The sequence below is a fragment of the Hemitrygon akajei genome, chromosome 3 (genome assembly GCF_048418815.1).
Source record: "Hemitrygon akajei chromosome 3, sHemAka1.3, whole genome shotgun sequence".
Lineage (NCBI taxonomy): Eukaryota > Metazoa > Chordata > Chondrichthyes > Myliobatiformes > Dasyatidae > Hemitrygon > Hemitrygon akajei.
In genome coordinates, this window is record NC_133126.1 from 148342287 (window position 1) to 148363667 (window position 21381).

Consider the following 21381-nt stretch of genomic DNA (forward strand, 5'->3'; position numbering starts at 1 on the left):
CAATGCCCTTCGTCCAACTAATAGATTTTAGGTATTTTCTATATATTCCCTATTCCTGTTCCACTTGGATTAGACTGTTTAATTTTTTGTAGCTTAGGAATTAATTACCTGCTGGCATTTTATATAACTACTTATATACGTGTAACTGTTTGAGGAAAAGTGGTCAGAACGAGGTTGAGACATGTTTGAGATGAAGTCAGGGCATGTGAAGTGGAGAAAAGTCAGAACGGAGGAGTTTCGGAGCCAGTGTCTCCGAGCCTTGCAATGATTTGCCCCGCTGTGTGATAAACTGAGATTGAAGCTGTGGGCCTGCTCTGGTTCTCCAAACTTCATGTCTATGGACTCACTTTAGTTCTGAACACTGTTGCTTGCTTTTATTGTTTGCATGGTTTGTTTTTTTTTCCCTACTCTGCTCATTGGGTGTTTTTTAGTCTTTTTTTAATATTTTTTTTCAGGTTTCTTGTTTTGTGGCTGCCTGTAAGGAGATGAATCTCAAGGTTGTATGATTGATAGATACTTCGGTACTAAATGTACTTTGAACATTGAACATATCTCCATCCCCCAGGTTCCAACGCTAATCTCACATCTAAACAAATTGTTGCAGTACAGTTGTAAATTGGGATCTGGCTGTTAATGTAAAAATAGCCCAGGTTTGTCCGATCCGCCAGGACTACTCCGATATGGCTACTTACTTTTCAAACAGTGTATTCCGAATCATCATCGAAGTGATGGAAGGTGTTATCAACTAAACAATCAAGTAGGCTTAGTCTCCGGTAGCCCATTCATTAAAGCTCAGTCTGAGCTCTGCCAGTATCACTTGGCTTCAGACCTTATTACTGTCTTGTCCAAAGGCTATCAAAGGAGCTAAATTCCAGAGACAAAGTGAAAATGATTGTCCTTGACATCAAAGCAGTATTTAATCGACTGTGGCACCTAAAGCCAAAGTAAAACTGCTGACAATAGGAATCACAGAGGAAACTTTCCCCTGGCTGCAGGTGTATTTAATACAAAAGAAAATCATTGTTACTTATGTTGGAAATCATTCAAAGGAACAGTATATTGTTGAAGGAGATTCTTGTGCAATATTTTCAGCATAGCTATCCTTAACTTGTCATTAATACCATTTTCTTCTCACCTGCTCATTCATCATCTTTGATCTTTTAAGATGCTGCATGACTGTTTCCAAAATATCAGGACAAATCCAGTCTGGCTATTTAGTTTTCAAGCTGAGTACTCTTTATCACCATAATCATCTTTGAGTACTGAAGAATGACATTACACAACCTTGAATCTTGAATCCTGAAGTGATGGAATATGTTTATCAACTGAACAAACTAGAGGGTTTCAAGCCACAAACAAGAGAAAATCTGCGGATGCTGGAAATCCAAGCAACACATACAAAATGCTGCAGAAACTCAGCAGGCCAGGCAGCATCTATGAAAAAAAGTACAGTCAACGTTCCGGGCCGAAACTCTTCGGCAGTTTCAAATGGGTTTAGTCACTGGTAGCCAGTTCATTTATGCTAAGTTTGAATTTTGTCAGTACACTTAGCTTTGGACCTCATTATTCTCTTGTCCAAGTAACTTAATTACTAAGTACTAAATAAGTAGATAAACAAATAAATAGTGCAAAAAGGGAATAGTGATGTTGTGTTCATAGACTGCTCAGAAATCTGATGGCAGAGGGGCAGAAGCAGTTCCTAAAGAGTTGAGTGTGGGTCCTTAGGTACCTCCTACCTGATGGTGGTAATGAGTAGAGGGAATGCCTGGTCCTTATGCCCTCTTGAGCCACCACCTTTGGGAAATGTCCTCAATGGTGGGGAAGCTTCTGCCTGTGATAGAGCTGGCTAAATCTAGAACCCTCTGAAGCATTTCCTTGTCATCTGTAATGGTGCCTCCATCCCAGATGGTGATGAAATCAGTCAGAACTAATCTGTATGTCTACAGAAATTTGCTAGAGGCTTCAGTGACATACTGTGGCAAGGCTTCTGTTGGTTGAAGAAACCATGGATGTTGTGTCCCATCAATCTACATGATAAGAAAGCCAATACACAAGCCAACAAAATGCAATTTGGAGAGCAAGCTGTGACCCATGTAGAAGGTTCACCCTCTCCATGCAGCTGATGAATCCAAAGGAAGAACAGAGCGCAATGCAGTTTGGAGAGCAAGCTGTGATCCATGTAGAAGGTTCACCCTCTCCATGCAGCTGATGAATCCAAAGGAAGAACAGAGCGCAATGCAGTTTGGAGAGCAAGCTGTGACCCATGTAGAAGGTTCACCCTCTCCATGCAGCTGATGAATCCAAAGGAAGAACAGAGCGCAATGCAGTTTGGCACCAGCGGCATCGCATGAGTTGCCAGACAATGTTGAACTCGATGTAGGACTGCCTTAGGGACACCAGCTCCTTGGAGATTTTTCCTTGGGGTTTACTCCTGAAGCCTTCCCCATGAGTGGCATAGCACAAGGCACTGGAGGTTTGAGGTCTTACTTTTCCTTCATCTAGATGAGATGTCAATCAGCTTTGACGAGCCCTGTCTGCCTAAAGTGATTGGTCTTAAAGTGATAGTAACCCAAATTTCCCCTTTCTCCTGTCAGTAGAAATAGTTACACAGGACTTAGTAGCTAGGCAATATGCAAAGGCCAAGAGCTGTACTTGGTTATCAGGAGCTACTGGAGACACATGCAATTGTGAGCATTTAATAGGTAGTGGGAGCTGATCCCCATCACCACTGTCAGCTATAACAACCTTAAGAAACTTCAATTACATAGCAAATCTACTCAAACTCTTAATGAAGCATAGACATTGGTGTGCCTTTGTAGAATTAGTGTCAATATGGAGAGTCCAGGATAGATCCTCTGAGAAATCGATTCTCAGGAACTTGAAACTGCTTAACAGTTTCCAACATTGACCCCATAATGAGGGCTAGTGCTTTGTTGTTTTCTTTGACTTCCCCTTCCTGAAGTCTACAATCAAATTCTTGCTCCTGTTGACATTGAGTGTAAGGATGATGTTGAGACATCATTCGACCAGCGGAGTTCATTCTCACTTTCTCATCGCCATCGTAAATTCTGCCAACAACAGTGGTGTAATTGACAAATTCATAGATGCCATTTGAGCTGTGCTGAGACACATAGTCATGAGTGTAAGGAGGGTAGAGCTGTGGGCTAAGCATGCATCTTTGAGGTGTGCCTGTGTTTATTGTTAGGTAGGAGGAGATGTTATCACCAAACTGGACTGACTCTGGTCTCCCCGTCAGGAAGACAAGAATCCAGTTTAGAGGAAGGTATGGAGGCCCAGGTTTAAAGCCTGTTGTTTATTATTGACGAGATAATGGTGTTGAACACTGAGTTGTAGTCAATAAATAGCAGCTTGCCTTAGATATTGCTGTTGTCCAAGTTGTCAAAAATTCAATGGAGAGTCAGCAAGAAGCAAATTTCAGTGGGTCCAGGTCCTTGCTCAAACAGGAGTTAATTCTAGACAGGACCAACCTCTCAAATCATTTCACCATGGAAGGTATCTGACAATTACAATGAATTTTGACTTCACCTGAGTAAAAATTGCTTTCTAGATAAAATGTAACATGGAGACTAAAACTGTAGGTAACACTTCATGTATGAACTGAAAGAATATCATTGAATTTCAAGTTCATCCTCTAGAAAGAAACCCCGAAGTTTCTCTCCGGTCTGTTACTTTGCAACACCACTGTTAATGATTTTTCACTGCATTCCAGGTTGCTAGCAGCAACATCCAGAAGATCAATTTTCCATTGTGGAAAGTTTTGCAGGCACAGTTGAATCTCATTGAGTGTCTCCCTGCAATAAATATTTCAGAAACGTAATTGTATTATCTGAATATAGTATCCAATAAATTGTTCACAAATCAGATACTGGCTGTGGGGTACATGAGAAAACTTAAATTGGCATTAGTTTCTGCTCTGATCCACTTAAGGAAGTAATTGTGTACATACCTCAAGATAGTAAAATTTTAACATTTATAGTTCTCATTCCAGACTTTAAACAATTTATATATTTTTTGATATAGATACCAGACTTGCATAACTTGTTTTACTTAACACTTCTTTTTTAGTTCACAATCAAAACATTCCTTGAAACAGGAGACATATTAATTAATCTAATTTAAACTTCAGTGTCTCTAGAAACAAACATGTGTTTTGAAATGGAGTAATTACTTTTATGCATTCTGAACTTCATAGTCCAAAAGAAGAGTAGAACCGGCAATTTACAAATAGTTACTTATCTAAGTCCAAGAAACAAAACAATCAAATCCATTTATAATATATTAGCATATCTTAAAATAATTAATCCTTAATTGACATTTCCATTTAACTATTTGGAGTCTATAGGCACATGTTAACATTTGTAAATTCTGAAGCCATTTCTAGTCTACTTAGAAACAGGTAACCTCCTGATAAGTTCAGTACATTTTAGTAAATAGATAACCATTCTAGAATTGGTAGATGATACTGTTCGAGATTAAATTTCGTAAATCAGTAATAATTTCAAGTCAATCCCCAATTACAATCTATTTACTTTCTGAGTGTAAATAAGGCACTTCATTTCAATCTGATTAAAGAACCTCTGCTTTGTATTCCATTCTCAGGATTTGTCATGATCTCTTTTATTTTGGTTGCCTAAATTAGACGAGAAAGAAGTTGAACTTTTTTGCAGAAATTCACACTGCTGGAGGAAAAAGGGCACTGCACACCAACACTAAAACCTCATAACAACTCTGAAGTACAGTGGAAGGAGCATTATGGTTTGGGGCTACTTTGGTGCCTCAGGGCCTGGACAGCTTGCAATCATTGAGGGAACAATGAATTCAAAATTGTATCAAGACATTTTACAGGAGAATGTCAGGGTCGTTTTCCATCACCGGAAGCTTAATAGAAATTGGCAACAAGACAATGATCTGAAACACAAGAGTAAATCAACAACAGAATGGTTTAAAAAGAAGAAATGGCCAAGTCAGAGTCCAAATCTTAACCCAAATGAGATGCTGTGGCATGACTGAAGAATGATGTTCATGCAAGATATCCCAGAAATACTGATGAACTGAAACAGTTTTATATGGAGGAATGGTCTAACATTCCTCCAAGGTGATGTGCAAGACTGTTTTAAAGTTACCGGAAACATTTGGTTGAAGTTATTGCTGTACAAGGGGGGTCATGTCAGTTTCAGAAAGGAAAGGTTCACATACTTTTTCCAACAAATACATATAGTATTGGATCATTTTCTATCAATAAATATATGATCAAGTACAATGTTTTTTGTGTTATTTATTTAATTGGGTTCTCTTTATCTACTTTTAAAACTTGCATGAAGATTTGATCACATTGTAGGTCATATTTATGCAGAAAGAGAGAAAATTCTAAAGGGTTCACGAACTTTCTAGCACCATTGTAAGTCACACTGACATGGTGGAAACTCCCAATAAGTTGAACACCACCAGGTAATCCATGAGGAGATCATTATCAAAGTTGAACCTTTCAACTAGCATCACCCAGAAAAATATTTATCAAGCAATATGCTGCAAAATTATCACAGAAATTTATTCTCAATCACCGGGGTATTTTCTGATGGATAATGGAAGATAATATCCTGTGCACAGGAATGAACTAATTACCTAAATCTCACACAGTTAGGGATTAACATCAGTCTAAGTTCATAATTTTTTTAAAAATACATTTCAAAATCAGATTTTGTATTCATCTTTGAGGTACAGCACAACTATCAGAAGTCTATTATCCAGGATTTTGGCCATTTTATTGGGAATCAAATGTAAGTCACGTCAAAACCTCATTGGCCAGTTTTCATTTGGTCAAAACCTCATTGTTTAGTTTTCATTTGCCTGAAGATGTGGAGGTAAGTTATGCTAAAATATGGTTTCTTGCGACCATTTTAGCCATTTATTTAAATCTATGCTGTATTATTAGGAAAGTAGAGAGAAATTCGGGTTTTATATTCTCCTTTTATTGTTGTACATGTCCATCTTATTTTAAGGAAACAAGTGTTCAACAAGCAGTAAGGATGTCTAGGAACTCAACTCCAAAACAATCTTGAGGCTAATAGAAGAGGAACTGTTTCTGGGACCTCCAGAACAAATTTAACTCTAGGCACTTCTATTATCAGCTGGCCGTTGTTCAGACCTGAGACTGACTAAAATAACCCTCACTATAGACCTTTTCTGAACTCATCTTGCAAAGCAGACTGTATGCAAATTCCTGCAACAATATAGGCCAGCATAGGCTCTGAAATGTCAAGAATTAACTTACTTTGAAAGGTCTACTTCTAAAATGCATTGTGTTTGAATTGTCTATTGAAACTATTTGTGAGGAAAATAAAATAAAAAGAAAAGCACGTGCTGAAAAACTAATATGAAATAAAATATTGGAGAAACTCAGCAGGTCAGGCAACATCTGTAAGAAAGATAAATGTTAAAGTTTCAAGCATTTTATTTCTTCATTTCAAATATATATGCAATTCTATTGCTATGTAATTTTGTTATTATGCCAAAGCAGACTATGAATGTATTTTCTCATTTTGGGTGCTGTAAGGTTTGCTAAGGGGCATTAGTTCTGAATAAAATCTGAATGATATTGAAACACTGAAAATACATCAACATATTTTGGAATGCTTTCAATAAAAAAGATGACTTTTAAAGGCAAAGCCTTCATGCAGCTAAGTCAGAATCAGAATCAAGTTTATTATCAGTGTCTTATGTTGTGAAACTTGTTTTGTGGCAGCAACACAGTGTAATACATTTAAATTATTATAAGTTACAATAAGAGTATATAAAAATACAAATAAATAATGCAAAAAGATATTGCAGATAAATATCAAAAGATGTCTCTAGTTGGCTTAACATTACTAATTTGAATTGGATTAGGTCAAATAAAAGTTACATGAATGGGAAATTCAACAAATATCTGCAGATATCCCGATTTTAGCTGCAACTAATTATAATTTAGTAATTATAGTTTCTAAAAACATCTATCCCTTTGACATTTTGAAAAAACAGCCAAGTAGGTAAATAGCTTATTATTAAATAATTAAATTTTGTAATGTTTTAAGGTACCTGATTGAACACTGAAATTAGAGCTTTTCTTCAAAAGAATCCAAATGTTCTTTCTTTAGTCCTTACTAACTCAGGACATGTTAATAACAACTTTGAATTTTGATGATCTATTAAGCACCTTAACTGAAGCAAAGTCTGTAAAGTGTATTACAATCATTAATTAGTTTATATTAAAACATACGATAAATGCTGGCAGTATAAATACATGACCAATGAAAAAAATGGAAAAGAATGCTTTAAATTTAGTTTCCACAGCTGCAACTCCAACGACCCAGGTGGAACTAGAATTTCCTAGTTCATAGTCATTCAATGTCTGTAGTGAGATGCTGAAGATGTTCTATAGGTCAGTTGTGGAGAGCGCCCTCTTCTTTGTGGTGGCGTGTTGGGGAGGAAGCTTTAAGAAGAGGGACGCCTCACGTCTTAATAAGCTGGTAAGGAAGGCGGGCTCTGTCGTGGGCAAAGTACTGGAGAGTTTAACATCGGTAGCTGAGCGAAGGGCGCTGAGTAGGCTACGGTCAATTATGGATAACTCTGGACATCCTCTACATAGCACCATCCAGAGACAGAGAAGCAGTTTCAGCGACAGGTTACTATCGATGCAATGCTCCTCAGACAGGATGAAGAGGTCAATACTCCCCAATGCCATTAGGCTTTACAATTCTACCGCCAGGACTTAAGAACTTTTTAATAGCTATTATTAATGCTTTTTGAGATAGTGATTTAGATGCATATCATATTTTTTACTGAGTTAAGTATTGTATGTAATTAGTTTTGCTACAACAAGTGTATGGGACATTGGAAAAAAAGCTGAATTTCCCCATGGGGATGAATAAAGTATCTATCTATCTATCTATCTATCTATCTATCTAGTTTCACAAGTGGCTGTTGAATATACATTCAATGGACACTTTATTAGGTACACCTATACAGTTGATCATTAAAGCAAATATCTAATCAGCTATTCACATGGCAGCAATACAATTCACAAAAGCACGTAGACATGGTCAGGAGGTTCAAATGTTGGTTAGATCAAACATTATAATGGGGAAGAAAATGTGATATTTTGCCATGCAATGTTTCTTGTTGCCAGACAGGATGGTTCAAATATCTCAGAAACTGCTGATCATCTGAGAATTTCATGCACGACAGTCTCCAGAGATTACAGAGTATGATGTGAAAATCATCCAAAAAAGATAACATCCAATGAGTGCCAGTTCTGTGGGCAAAAATGTCTTATTAATGAGAGAGATGAGAGGAGAATGGCCAGACTGGTTCAAACTGACAGGAAGGCAATAGTAAATCAGTGGTATTCGGAAGAGCATCTCTGAATGCACAAAATGTTGAACCTTGAAGTGGATGGGCTACAGCAACAGAAGACCACACCAGGCTGCACTGCTGTGGCCACTTTATAAGGTACACTCCTGTACCTAATAAAGTGCCTCTGAGTGTATAAGCACAATTCACAAAGAAAGAAACATCACATAGAAACATAATGGAAATAAGCTAAATACAATAATCCAATAAATTTTCTATATTAATTTTTTTGTTGAACTACTGTTCTGAAGCATTCAATGGTAACTGAAACATTATACTTCAAGACGTGGACTGTAACATTATTGATTCTTCTGATTTGATAGAAAAATTTGCTTTAATTTATTACATATTTCAGGTTGGAGTGTATGGGCATTCAAAGTAAAATTAAATTGATCATATTTATGAACACTCAGGTGTGAATAATCATTGCAACATTGAATTTTGATGCACATTCAATTGTGCAGAGATTTATCTAATACCTTATAACAAACATTGATCATACATTATTATTTGCAGTACAATAAACATTTCTTTGTGAATATCCGTCTTCCATAGTTTATCTTGTGGAGAATGGTCGTTTGGCGTTTAAGTTAATGATTTAGCATCAAAAATCCTGCGACCACTATTACAGACACATGAGCTTAAATTTCACCATGGTAGTTGGGAAATTTCAATCAAAGAAAAAATATCTCAAAAAATAAACACAAGAGATTCTGCAGATGCTGGAATTCCAGAGCAACACATACAAATTGCTGAAAGAATTTCAGCAGGTCATGCAGCATCTATGGTGAGTGACAGTCCTGGTGAAATGTCTCAGACTGTATATTCCTCCCCATAGATGCTACCTGACTTGCTGAGTTTCTTCTGCATTTTGTGTGCATTTATCTAAAAAAATAGTTGGGTTCCTTACAGGTAAGCCCGGCATTACCAGCGATTCTCTGTAATGCAAAGCGGCATCATTTTCACATGTTTGGAAAACATGAGTTGAAACAAAATATGTTTATTTATTTACCAATATCCCATAATTACTGATAGAGTGAATTTTGTTCTGGGTAATGGGTTGTGGCTTCAGGAAGAAGAATCTCCACTACCTGAACAGCCATGCATGTGGCTCAGCTGTAATAACAACCATGAAATCACTGAAACTTCACCTACATGTAACTTCAATGTGATTAATTTATAATTGCCTCTGAAATGATCCAGCAAACCAGTCAGTTCCAGGAGAAGTAAGCGACAGATAATAAATTCTGGTCTTGCCTAATGTACATGAATGAATGAATGAATGAAAAAAAGTACAGAATTGCAGCTAGGATAAAAGATAATTGAATCACATTCACATTAGAAATGAAAACAATCTAAGTCTGCAGAAAGCATCTGTAGATCAGCAATAGTGAGTAAAATGTTGACAGGATCAGTCAAGCTATAAATACAGCAAATGTAACAGATATCCACTTCATACATTGAAATTGGAATCAAAGTGATCAAGCACATAATACAAATTGTAAGTACATTAATATTACATGAAGGAAAGAAATGTTCAATGTATAGAATTACTATTATAAGCAAAAACAAAGAAATAAAATGCTTTAAGATTATTAAGAGTAGCAAGGAGTGAGCAAAGTTTTGTTTTGTGTGTTTGTGAATCACATAGTAAGTCATAGACACATTGGGTTGTACAGCATAGAAATTGGCCATTTGGCCCATCACATCCATGTTGACCTTACCCAACTACAGATGAATGCTATTTGCCCACATTAGGACCAGGACCAGATCCTTATATGTGTTGCCTAACTGAAGGTCTGTCTTATTGATTGCACAAGATGAGAGGATGAATGAAGGCAATAGGAGATGAGAACAGACAGACAGACAGACATACTTTATTGATCCCGAGCGAAATTGGGTTTTGTTACAGTCGCACCAACCAAGGATAGTATAGAAATATAACAATATAAAACCATAAATAATTAATAAGTAAATTATTCCAAGTGGAAATAAGTCCAGGACCAGCCTATTGGCTCAGGGTGTCTGACACTCTGAGGGAGGAGTTGTAAAGTTTGATGGCCACAGAATGACTTCCTGTGACACTCAGTGTTGCATCTCGGTGGAATGAGTCTCTGGCTGAACGTACTCTTGTGCCTAACTAGTACATTATGGAGTGGATGGGAGACATTGTCCAAGATGGCATGCAAAGTGGACAGCATCCTCTTTTCAGACACCACCGTCAGAGAATCCAGTTCCACCTCCACAACATCACTGGCTTTACGAATGATTTTGTTGATTCTGTTGGTGTCTGCTACCCTCAGCCTGCTGCCCCAGCACACAACAGCAAACATGATAGCACTGGCACCACAGACTCGTAGAACATCCTCAGCATCATCTGACAGATGTTAAAGGACCTCAGTCTCCTCAGGAAGTAGAGATGGCTCTGACCATTCTTGTAGACAGCCTCAGTGTTCTTTGACCAGTCCAGTTTATTGTCAATTCGTATCCCCAGGTATTTGTAATCCTCCACCATGTCCACATTGACCCCTTGGATGGAAACAGGGGTCACCGGTGCCTTAGCCCTCCTCAGGTCCACCACCAGCTCCTTAGTCTTTTTCACATTAAGCTGCTGATGATTCTGCTCACACCATGTGACAAAGTTTCCCACTGTAGCCCTGTACTCAGCCTCATCTCCCTTGCTGATGCATCCAACTATGGCAGAGTCATCAGAAAACTTCTGAAGATGGCAAGACTCTGTGCAGTAGTTGAAGTCTGAGGTGTAGATGGTGAAGAGAAAGGGAGACAGGACAGTCCCCTGTGGAGCCCCAGTGCTGCTGACCACTCTGTCTGACACACAGTGTTGCAAGCGCACGTACTGTGGTCTGCCAGTCAGGTAATCAATAATCCATGACACCAGGGAAGCATCCACCTGCATCACTGTCAGCTTCTCACCCAGCAGAGCAGGGTGGATGGTGTTGAACGCACTGGAGAAGTCAAAGTACATAACCCTCACAGTGCTCGCCAAGGACGAGAGGAAACCAGTGAAGGAGAAGGTGGGTGGTCTGGTCTCCCCTATAACCTGCCTGCTTGTATTCTTCTTTTTCCCACACATTCTTATTCTGGCTTTTGTTCCTTTCCTTTCCAGCTGACACATTGAATGTTCATTTCCCTTCAATGATGTTGCCTGACCTGCTGAGTTCCTCCAACATTTTGAGTACTTTCTTCGTGATTTTCAGAATCTGTAGAATCTATTGTGCTCCTGTTCACTTTGACTGGGTATGGAAATTCAGTGTGAGCTGCTTCTAAGAGACTAAACTAAAACTCAAGTTCAAAGTAGAAAAAAAAATCAATTTAGAGGAGTATGTTGCAATTTAGGTACAGTATTTAAATCTGAAGGAAATGTGGAAGTAATCAAGCACATTCAAAACAATGAAAGAACCACACCAATATTTTTGGTAAAGTATAGCATTTTAAATAATTCCTCTCTCTGTAACATGAGTGCAAAATTACAAAGCATCACTTGGAGAATGGAAGACTCTGACAATGTTGGAATTTTAAAAACGTATGAGCATGAAAAAAGTTCATATGGTAGAAACTGATGAGTACATCACAGTAGAAAATTGATAACCGTTGGGCCTAATTTTACATAATGGAAAGTGATAAATGGAAATATTTCAAAGGGTTAGTATTGGGGAACAGTGACCTTTATCATAGTAGGTTTAGAGAAATTATAGAAAATAATATGAGATAATCATGGGTAATATACTTTAATAGAAGGTGGAGCCATTTTGTGGGTTGATGAAGTTATTTGGAGCAGATGGATTGAAGTCAAAAATTACAAACAGTTAGATGTTGACAGTTTCAAAGATAAATTAGCACTGGTGCAGAGTGGGCATTTTCCCCAGTGGAGAGGAATGGAAAGATCAGTTTCCAAATTAATAAAGATTAAATGCATCTGATAAGGTTAATAATAAAGTTGGACAAAGAATGGAGGAGATCTAACAAAATAGAGAAATGTGGGCCAAAGTATCAATATGGGCATAGAATGGAATTTGTGAACATAAAAGTTTATTTTCTAAATTTTACTTCTAACAAATGAGTCAAAGGATATCGGGGGCAAATTAGGGAGCAAAAATAAAGTCTGTCTTTTGGAGGCAGAATGAGTGGCTGAGATATTAAATCAGCACAGGCATCTGCTTTCACTGGAGAAGAAGATTCTTCCAAAGTAGCAGCAAAGGAATAGGGAATAGCAACATTAGACATGAAAAGAAAATGAACCTACATAGTTTGGAGACAATGTGATTTTTAAGGAAAGACTAACAAGCACCGATATTTGAGACAGAATCTGGCAGTTCATCTTGAATATGGGGTTGATGAGGACCAGAAATTTGTAATGTAGTTGATGGCAAGCATGGAAACTTCAGATAAAATAATCCAGAACAAAATAATTTGCTATTTAGAGAATTTCAGACCAATGAATGACAGTGAGCACAACTTTTTTGAAAGTGTGGTTGAAGGACAGGGTTGAATGAAGAGGGTAGATGAACATGGTTGATTTGTTATCCGAACTTTAAAAAGCAGTTTGAGAAAGGGCCACTTAATTGACATCAATTCTGAAGCTCCCAAGATGGCAGGTACCTGTTATTAGATCAAGAATGGGTTTGATTGATATATGCAGAAATATGAATGGTATTGATGGAATATTAATTGTTTCCAGTGAGTTAGCAACAAGCAGGTACAGAACTGAAGTATTTGGAAGTAAAGTCAGAAGTGATGGTAAAGACAGAAGAAATGGGGATTGTGCCGGAGGATTGGCATATTGTTCATGTGGTTCCATTGTTTAAAAAGGGTTCTAAGAGTAAACCTAGCAATTATTGGTTTGTAAGTTTGATGTCAGTGGTGGGTAAATTAATGGAAAGTATTCTCAGAGATGGTATATATAATTATCTGGATAGACAGGGTCTGATTAGGAACAGTCAACATGGATTTGTTCCTGGCAGGTCATGTTTGACAAATCTCATTGAATTTTTTGAAGAGGTTATGAGGAAAGTTGACGAGGGTAAAGCAGTGGATGTTGTCTATATGGACTTCAGTAAGGCCTTTGACAAGGTTCCACATGGAAGGTTAGTTAGGAAGGTTCAATGGTTAGATATTAATATTGAAGTAGTAAAATGAATTCAACAGTGGCTGGATGGGAGATGCCAGAGAGTAGTGGTGGATAACTGTTTGTCAGGTTGGAGGCCAGTGACTAGTGGTGTGCCTCAGGGATCTGTACTGGGTCCAATGTTGTTTGTCATATAAATTAATGATCTGGATGATGGGGTGGTAAATTGGATTAGTAAGTATGCAGATGATACTAAAATAGGTGGCGTTGTAGATAATGAAGTAGGTTTTCAAAGCTTGCAGAGAGATTTAGGCTAGTTAGAAGAGTGGGCTGAAAGATGGCAGATGGAGTTTAATGCTGATAATTGTGAGGTGCTACATTTTGGTAGGACTAATCAAAATAGGATATACATGGTAAATGGTAGGGCATTGAGGAATGCAGTAGAACAGAGTGATCTAGGAATAATGGTGCATAGTTGCCTGAAGGTGGAATCTCATGTGGATAGAGTGGTGAAGAAAGCTTTTGGTATACTGGCCTTTATAAATCAGAGCATTGAGTATAAGAGTTGGGATGTAATGTTAAAATTGTACAAGGCATTAGTGAGGCCAAACTTGGAGTATTGTGTACAGTTCTGGTCACCGAATTATAGGAAAGATGTCAACAAAATAGAGAGAGTATAGAGGAGATTTACTAGAATGTTACCTGGGTTTCAACACCTAAGTTACAGAGAAAGGTTGAACAAGTTAGGTCTTTATTCTTTGGAGTGTAGAAGGTTGAGGGAGTCTTGATAGAGGTATTTAAAATTATGAGGGGGATTGATAGAGTTGACGTGGATAGGCTTTTTCCATTGAGGGTAAGGGACATTCAAACAAGAGGACATGAGTTCAGAGTTAGGTGGCAAAAATGTAGGGGTAACACGAGGGGGAAATTCTTTACTCAGAGAGTGGTAGCTGTGTGGAACGAGCTTCCAGTCGAAGTGGTAGAGGCAGGTTTGATTTTGTCATTTTTTTAAAAAAATTGATACAAATATGGACAGGAAAGGAATGGAGGGTTATGGGTTGAGTGCAGGTTGGTGGGACTAGGTGAGGGTAAGCGTTAGGCATGGATTAGAAGGGCTGAAATGGCCTGTTTCCATTCTGTAATTGTTATATGGTTATATGATGCACAGACTATTTTTTTCATGGAGCATGTTATGATCTATGTTCTTGCAACAGTGAAAATAAATTTAATAATAACAAGCAAAAGTGAATTTCACAAATACTTGAAGAGGGAAAAAAAGTTACTTGTTTGTGAGCGAAGGGCAGGCAACCAGTATTAATGGAATTTTTGCAACATAATTCTTACACAGTTTGTTTACAGTTTACAGTTCCTGATGGTTACAGTTTACAGATCCTGTTTACAGTTACTGTTCTATAGATTTACTAAGTATGCCCGCAGAAAAAGAATCTCAGTATGTGGTAAAAACACAAAATGCTGGCAGAACTCAGCAGGCCAGACAGCATCTATGGGAGGAGGTAGTGATGACGTTTCAGGCCGAAACCCTTCATCAGGTGTGAAGTAACATGGGATGGTCGAGGGGGGATAAGAAGTGGGGGGAGGGATAAAGTAGAGAGCTAGGAAGTGATAGCCTAGAGGGAAATGGGCTAGGGGGAAGGTGGAGAATTATGGGAAATAAAAGAGAAAGAAAGGTAGGGCTGGGGGGAGATTATAGTGATGGGGGAAAAAAGAGAAAGAGAACCAGACTAATATAATAGATAGATAGATAGGGATAGGGGTAAGGGGGGGGGCAGGGGTATCAACGGAGGTCTGTGAGTTGAATGTTCATGCCAGCAGGTAGGAGGCTACCTAGGTGGGAGATAAGGTATTGCTCCATCGACCTGCGTGTGGCCTCATCTTGACGGTAGAGGAGGCCATGGACAGACATGTTGGAGTGGGAGTGGTCCGTGGAATTGAAGTGTGTGGCCACAGGGAGATCCCACCACTGCTGGAGGACTGAGCACTGGTGTTCAGCAAAACGGTCTCCCAGTCTGTGGCGGGTCTCCCCAATGTATAAATGGCCACATCGGGAGGTCTGTGGAATTGAAGTGTGTGGCCACAGGGAGGTCCCGCCACTGCTGGAGGACTGAGCACCGGTGTTCAGCGAAACGGTCTCCCAGCCTATCTACTGACGTCTACTACAAACCTACTAACTCCCACAGCTCCCTAGACTATTCCTCCTCCCACCCTGTCTCCTGCAACCTGCCAGCATGAACATTCAACTCACTGACCTCCGTTGATACCCCTGCCCCCCCCCTTACCCCTATCCCTATCTATCTATCTATTATATTAGTCTGGTTCTCTTTCTCTCTCTTTTTTCCCCCCTCACTATAATCTCCCCCCAGCCCTACCTTTCTTTCTCTTTTATTTCCCATAATTCTCCACCTTCCCCCTAGCCCATTTCCCTCCGGCCTATCAATTCCCAGCTCTCTACTTTATCCCTCCCCCCAATTCTTATCCCCCCTCGACCATCCCATGTTACTTCACTCCTGATGAAGGGTTTCGGCCCGAAACATCGTCACTACCTCCTCCCATAGATCATGTCTGGCCTGCTGAGTTCTGCCAGCATTTTGTGTTTTTATTTATTTCCAGCATCTGCAGATTCACTCGTGTTGCCTCAGTATGTGATGTCAGGTATGTACTCTAATAATAAATTTTACTTTGAACTTTTGGACTTTGATATAACTCACAATGGATGCCATATTTTGTTGGTTTTTCACTCTTTGACCTGTGGATGAGCAGTACAGTCTTACAGTGATCCATGCAATGTAGGAATGAATTTTAAAAGAGAATGATGTTGTGATTACAAGCTGATAACATGCATTTCAGTTTACAGTGTCACAGCAATCCAGCACGTGAGCAATGGACAAGGGATTCCACTTGTCTTCATCCAACATACAGCAGCAATAAACATCTGCATGCAGCTCACAAGAGGCTCTTTCCACTGATGGGTGTTGAAGATCCAATATGTTTGGCACTTCCCACTTCCTTTGTTGGTATCCTTTTAGTCAATTGTCAAATTGCCAGTTTAAGTCGCAGCAGCTGAAAGCCAATGACCTGGAATTTTCTGGAATTGTACAGATGGTAAAACATACCTTACGTTACTCAATTTTGCTATTATAGCAACATTGCCAAGAAATAATGACATCTCCAGGAAGTGGATCGAGCTGCAGCTCTTTAGAGACTGTTTTAAAGAACTGGAGCTGCAGCTCGATGACATTCACATCATATGGTGATAGATAGGAGCTACAGGGTGGTAGTCAGCCCTACGTTGCAGGAGGCAGGTACTTGGGTGACTGTCAGGAAAGAGAATGGGAATAGGCAGCCAGTGCAAAACACTCCTGAGCCTGTTCCCATCACGATACGTACACTGTGTGCGATACTTTTGGGTGGGTGTGGGGTTTGTGGTGGAAGCCACAGCCACCAGCTCCTGGCTCTGTAGCTCAGATGGAAAACGGGGAGACGAGGAGTGCAATTGTGATAGGAGATTCCATAGTTAAAGGAGCAGACAGAAGATACTATGGATATGAAAGAAACACCCAGATGGTATGCCACTCAGCTGTCAGGGCCAGGAATGTCTCAGATCAGGTCCACAGAATTTTAAGGGGGGTGAGTGGGCAGCCAGAAGTTGTGGTACATACTGGTACCAACTACATAGGTAGGAAAAGGGAGGAGGTCCTGAAGAGAAAAGACAGGGAGTTAGGTAGAAATCTGATAAGCCGGACCACCAGCAGAGTAATCATTGGAATGCTGCTTAAGCCATGCACAAGAGGGTAAGAATAGGATGATTTGGCAGATGAATTAGTGGCAAAGGAATTGATGAAGGGGCCAGGGTTTCAGGTTTCTGGATCATTGGGATCTATTCTTGGGGAGGTATGTTCTGCACAAAAATGATGAATTATACCTGAACTTATGGGAGACCAATATCCTTGTAGCCAGGTTTGCTAGAGCTGTTGGGGATTGTATAAAATAATTTGGCAGAAGAATGGGAACCGGAGTGATTGGGCTGAGGACGGGGTGGTTGGTATATAAGGGTAGTGGGACTCTGAGGAAGGACAGAGGGGTGTTAGGGCAATATTACAGTCGGAAGGATGAGTTGAAGTGTAACATCAGGGAAAAATCGAAAAGGATGATGAATACAGGACTGGTGGTGTTATATCTGGATGCCACAGTATGCAGAACAATATAGATGATCTTGTAGTGCTGTTAGAGAATGGCAGGCATGTTGTGGCATCACTGAGTTGTAGCTGCAAGAAGATCAAAGTTGGGAGCTTGACATACAAGGATACACATTGTATTGTAAGGACAGACAAGTTGGCAGAGGGTGTGGATTGGTTCTATTGGTAAAAAATGAAATGAAATTTTTAGACGGAAGTGACATAGTGTCAGAAGCTGTAGGATCCTTGTGAGCAGAGTTAAGAAAATGCAAAAGTTAAAAGGCCCTGACAGGAGTTATAAACAGGCCTCCAATCAGTAACCAGGATGTAGGAGACAAACTAAAGTGGAAGATAGTAAAGACAGTTAAAAAGGGCAACGTTATCATAATTATGGGGAATGTGAACATGCTGGTAGATTGGAAAAATCAGGTTGGTGCTGGATCCCAAGAGCGGGAATTTGTGGATTGCCTATAAGATGGCTTTTTAGAGCAGCTTATCATTGAGCCAGCTGGGGGAAAGGACTGGGAAGCTTTTAAAAACCTGCAGAAGACAACTAAAAATACCATAAGGAAAGAAAAGATATGAAGGTAAACTAGCCAATTACATAAAGGAGGATACAAAAAGTAATTTTAAATATATAAAGAATATAAGAGTGGTGAGAGTGGATATCAGACTGCTAGAAAATGATGCTGAAGAGGTAGTAATGGGGGAGATTTCAAGGTACTTGGAGGCACGATGAAAATAAGTTGAAGTTTGTGTGGTTTACTTAAAGGAAAATCTTACTTGACAAATCAATTGGAATTCTTTGAGGATATAACAGGCAGAATAGACAAAGGAGAGTAGGTGCATGTTGTTCACTAGGATTTTCAGAAGGCCTTTGACAAGGCCATGCACATGAGGCTGCTTGAAAATATAAGAGCCCTTGGTATTGGAGGAAAAATACTAGCATGGATAAAAGATTGGCTGACTTGCCTGAGGGACAGAGTGAGAACAATGGGGGGCCTATTCTAGTTGGGTGCCAGTAACTAGTGGTGGCCTGCAGAGTTGTGTTGGGACAGAGTTTTTTTAATATTATATGTCAATGATTTAGATGACAGAAGTCATTGCTTTGTGACCAAGTTTGTGAATGATACAAAGGTAGGTGAGGGGAGGGGGGCAGGTAGTATTGAGGAAGCAACAGTGTGCAGAAGGACTTGGACAGATTAGGAGAATGAGCAAAGAGGTGGCAGATGGAATACAGTGTTGGAAATGCTATGGTCATGCACTTTGGTAGAAGGAATAAAAACATGGACTATTTTCTAAATAGGGAGAAAATTCAAAAATCCAAAGTCCAAAGGGACTTGGGAATCCTTGTGCAGGATTTACTAAAGATTAACTTGCAGGCTGAATCAATGATAAGGAAGGCAAATGCAATTTTAGCATTCAATTTAATACAAAAGCAAGGATGTAATGCTGAGGCTTTATTAGGCATTGATCGGACTGCTCTTGGAGTACTGGAAGTAGTTTTGGGCCCCTTATCTAAGAAAAACTATGCTATCATTGGAGAGTGTTCAGTGAAGGTTCACGAGAATGATTCCAGATATGAAAGAGTTAACATGTGAGGATCATTTGATGGCTCCAGGCCTGCGCATGCTGGAGTTCAGAAGAATGAGGTGGGATCTCATTGAAACCTATCGAATATTGAAAGTCTTATTTAGACTGAATGTGCGGAAGATGTTTCCTTCAGTAGATGAGTCTTGGACCAGAGGACACAGCCTCAGAATAGAGGGATGGAAATTTAGAACAGAAATGAGGAGGACTTTCTTTAGCCAGAGGATAGTGAATCTGTGGAATACTTTATTACAGACAGCTGTGCAGGCCACACCCTTTGGTATTTTTAAAGCTGATTTTGATAGATTCTGATTAGTCAGGGTGTGATAAGGTTCAGGAAGAAGGCTGGAGAATGGGGTTGAGAGGAATAATAAATCAGCCATGATGGCATGGCAGAGCAGACTCAATGTTCTGAAAGGCCTGTTTCAGTGTCGTATATGACACCAACAGAGAAGAACTCACCCCTAACACCTCACCTTTCCCCTCAACCATATTTACCTTCTGACCAATGGTCTATAAGGTGCAGCAGTCCATAAAAAAACAAGATCGTAATGCAATAAACTGAAGTAGAAAGGGTTAAGATGAGCTATCTGACAAATGGAGTATAATGTTAGTGAATGCATGGTCATTCACTTTGGAATGAAAAATTAGAAGATGAGATTATTATTTAAATGGTGAAAGATTACAGCATGATTTTGTGCAGAGCTACTTGGGACTGCTTGAGCATGGATTGTAAAAGATTGATTTTCAGGAGCAACAGGCTAATAGAATATTGGCCTTCATTGCAAGAGGGATTGTATTGAAGAGCAGGGAGATTATGCTGAAACTGTATAGGGTACTGGAGAGTCTGCACCTGGAGTACTGCATGCAATTCTGCTCCCTTACCTGAGGACAGATATACTGGCTTTGGAGGCAGTGCAGAAGAAGTTTACCAGATTGAGTCCAGAGATGAAGAGGGTTAGTCTAAAAGGAAGATTGAGCTGCCTGGGACTGTACTTGTACAGAAAAATGATTGTGGATCTTACAGAATTCTATAAAACTGAAGGAGTTAAATGAGATGGGGCAGAAAAGTTGTTTCCACTGCTGAGACGAGAACTAGGGCACATAAGTCTCAAGATTTATGAAAATGGATTTAAGACAGAGATGAGGAAAAATTGTTTTTTTCCAGAGCAGTGAATCTCTATAATTCTCTGCCCTGGGAAGCAAAAGAGGCTACCTCATATGATACAATTCGATAGATTTTTGCACAGCAGGGAAGGTAAGGGTTATGGGAAAAAAACATAGTTGGAGCGAAGGCCATGGCCAGATCATCCATGATCATACTGAATAGCAGAGTAGGTTCAATGGGCCAGATGGCCTTCTTCTCTAGTCCTATTTCTTACGTTCTTGAATGTTGTTTGAATAGGCTGCAGATACTCAAGTGAAGATGTTTATAAATGGTGGGGCTGATAGATAAGCCCAGCTGCTTTATTGAATAAATGAAGCAAACAGGTAAATACTGCCATGAATTTCATCCCCGAGTTCTGAATTTCAAATCCATTTCTGTGTGGGAATTATTAATATGCAATACAATGCTGAGATGTTGACACGTGGCTTCCTGATTTAGTATGTGGGAACATTGTAAATGATAGTTTTATTTTTCTATTTGCTTATAAGATGTGAACAACTATTTTGTTTTGAATTCCCATTAAATTAACATTGATTTAATAGCATTAAACCCGGAACCCATGCCTTAAAAACCAATGCAAAATGCACTAAGTAAAGACAAAACTTAAACTTATCATTTAAATATATAAGAAAGCAAAACAAAAAATTCTTCAATATGTTGCTTTGAAGAAGAACCAAATGAGTTGATTATTGTACTTGCACAGAACCTCACTTTAGAATGAACACAACTTATTTTTGATGGTGAAATGTCAAATCCCATTTTTAGTACATACATAAATGCCTTTTCATATAATTCCAAACTGCTGAATTGAAGGACTAAAGCTTTTAGGTTCCTGGAATTATGTTGGACTAATATTTATGTCATTATCAGGTGAGAAAGGAGCCACCATAACTATTAATTTTCAGACTAAATGATTGTAGTCAGCATAACTGACT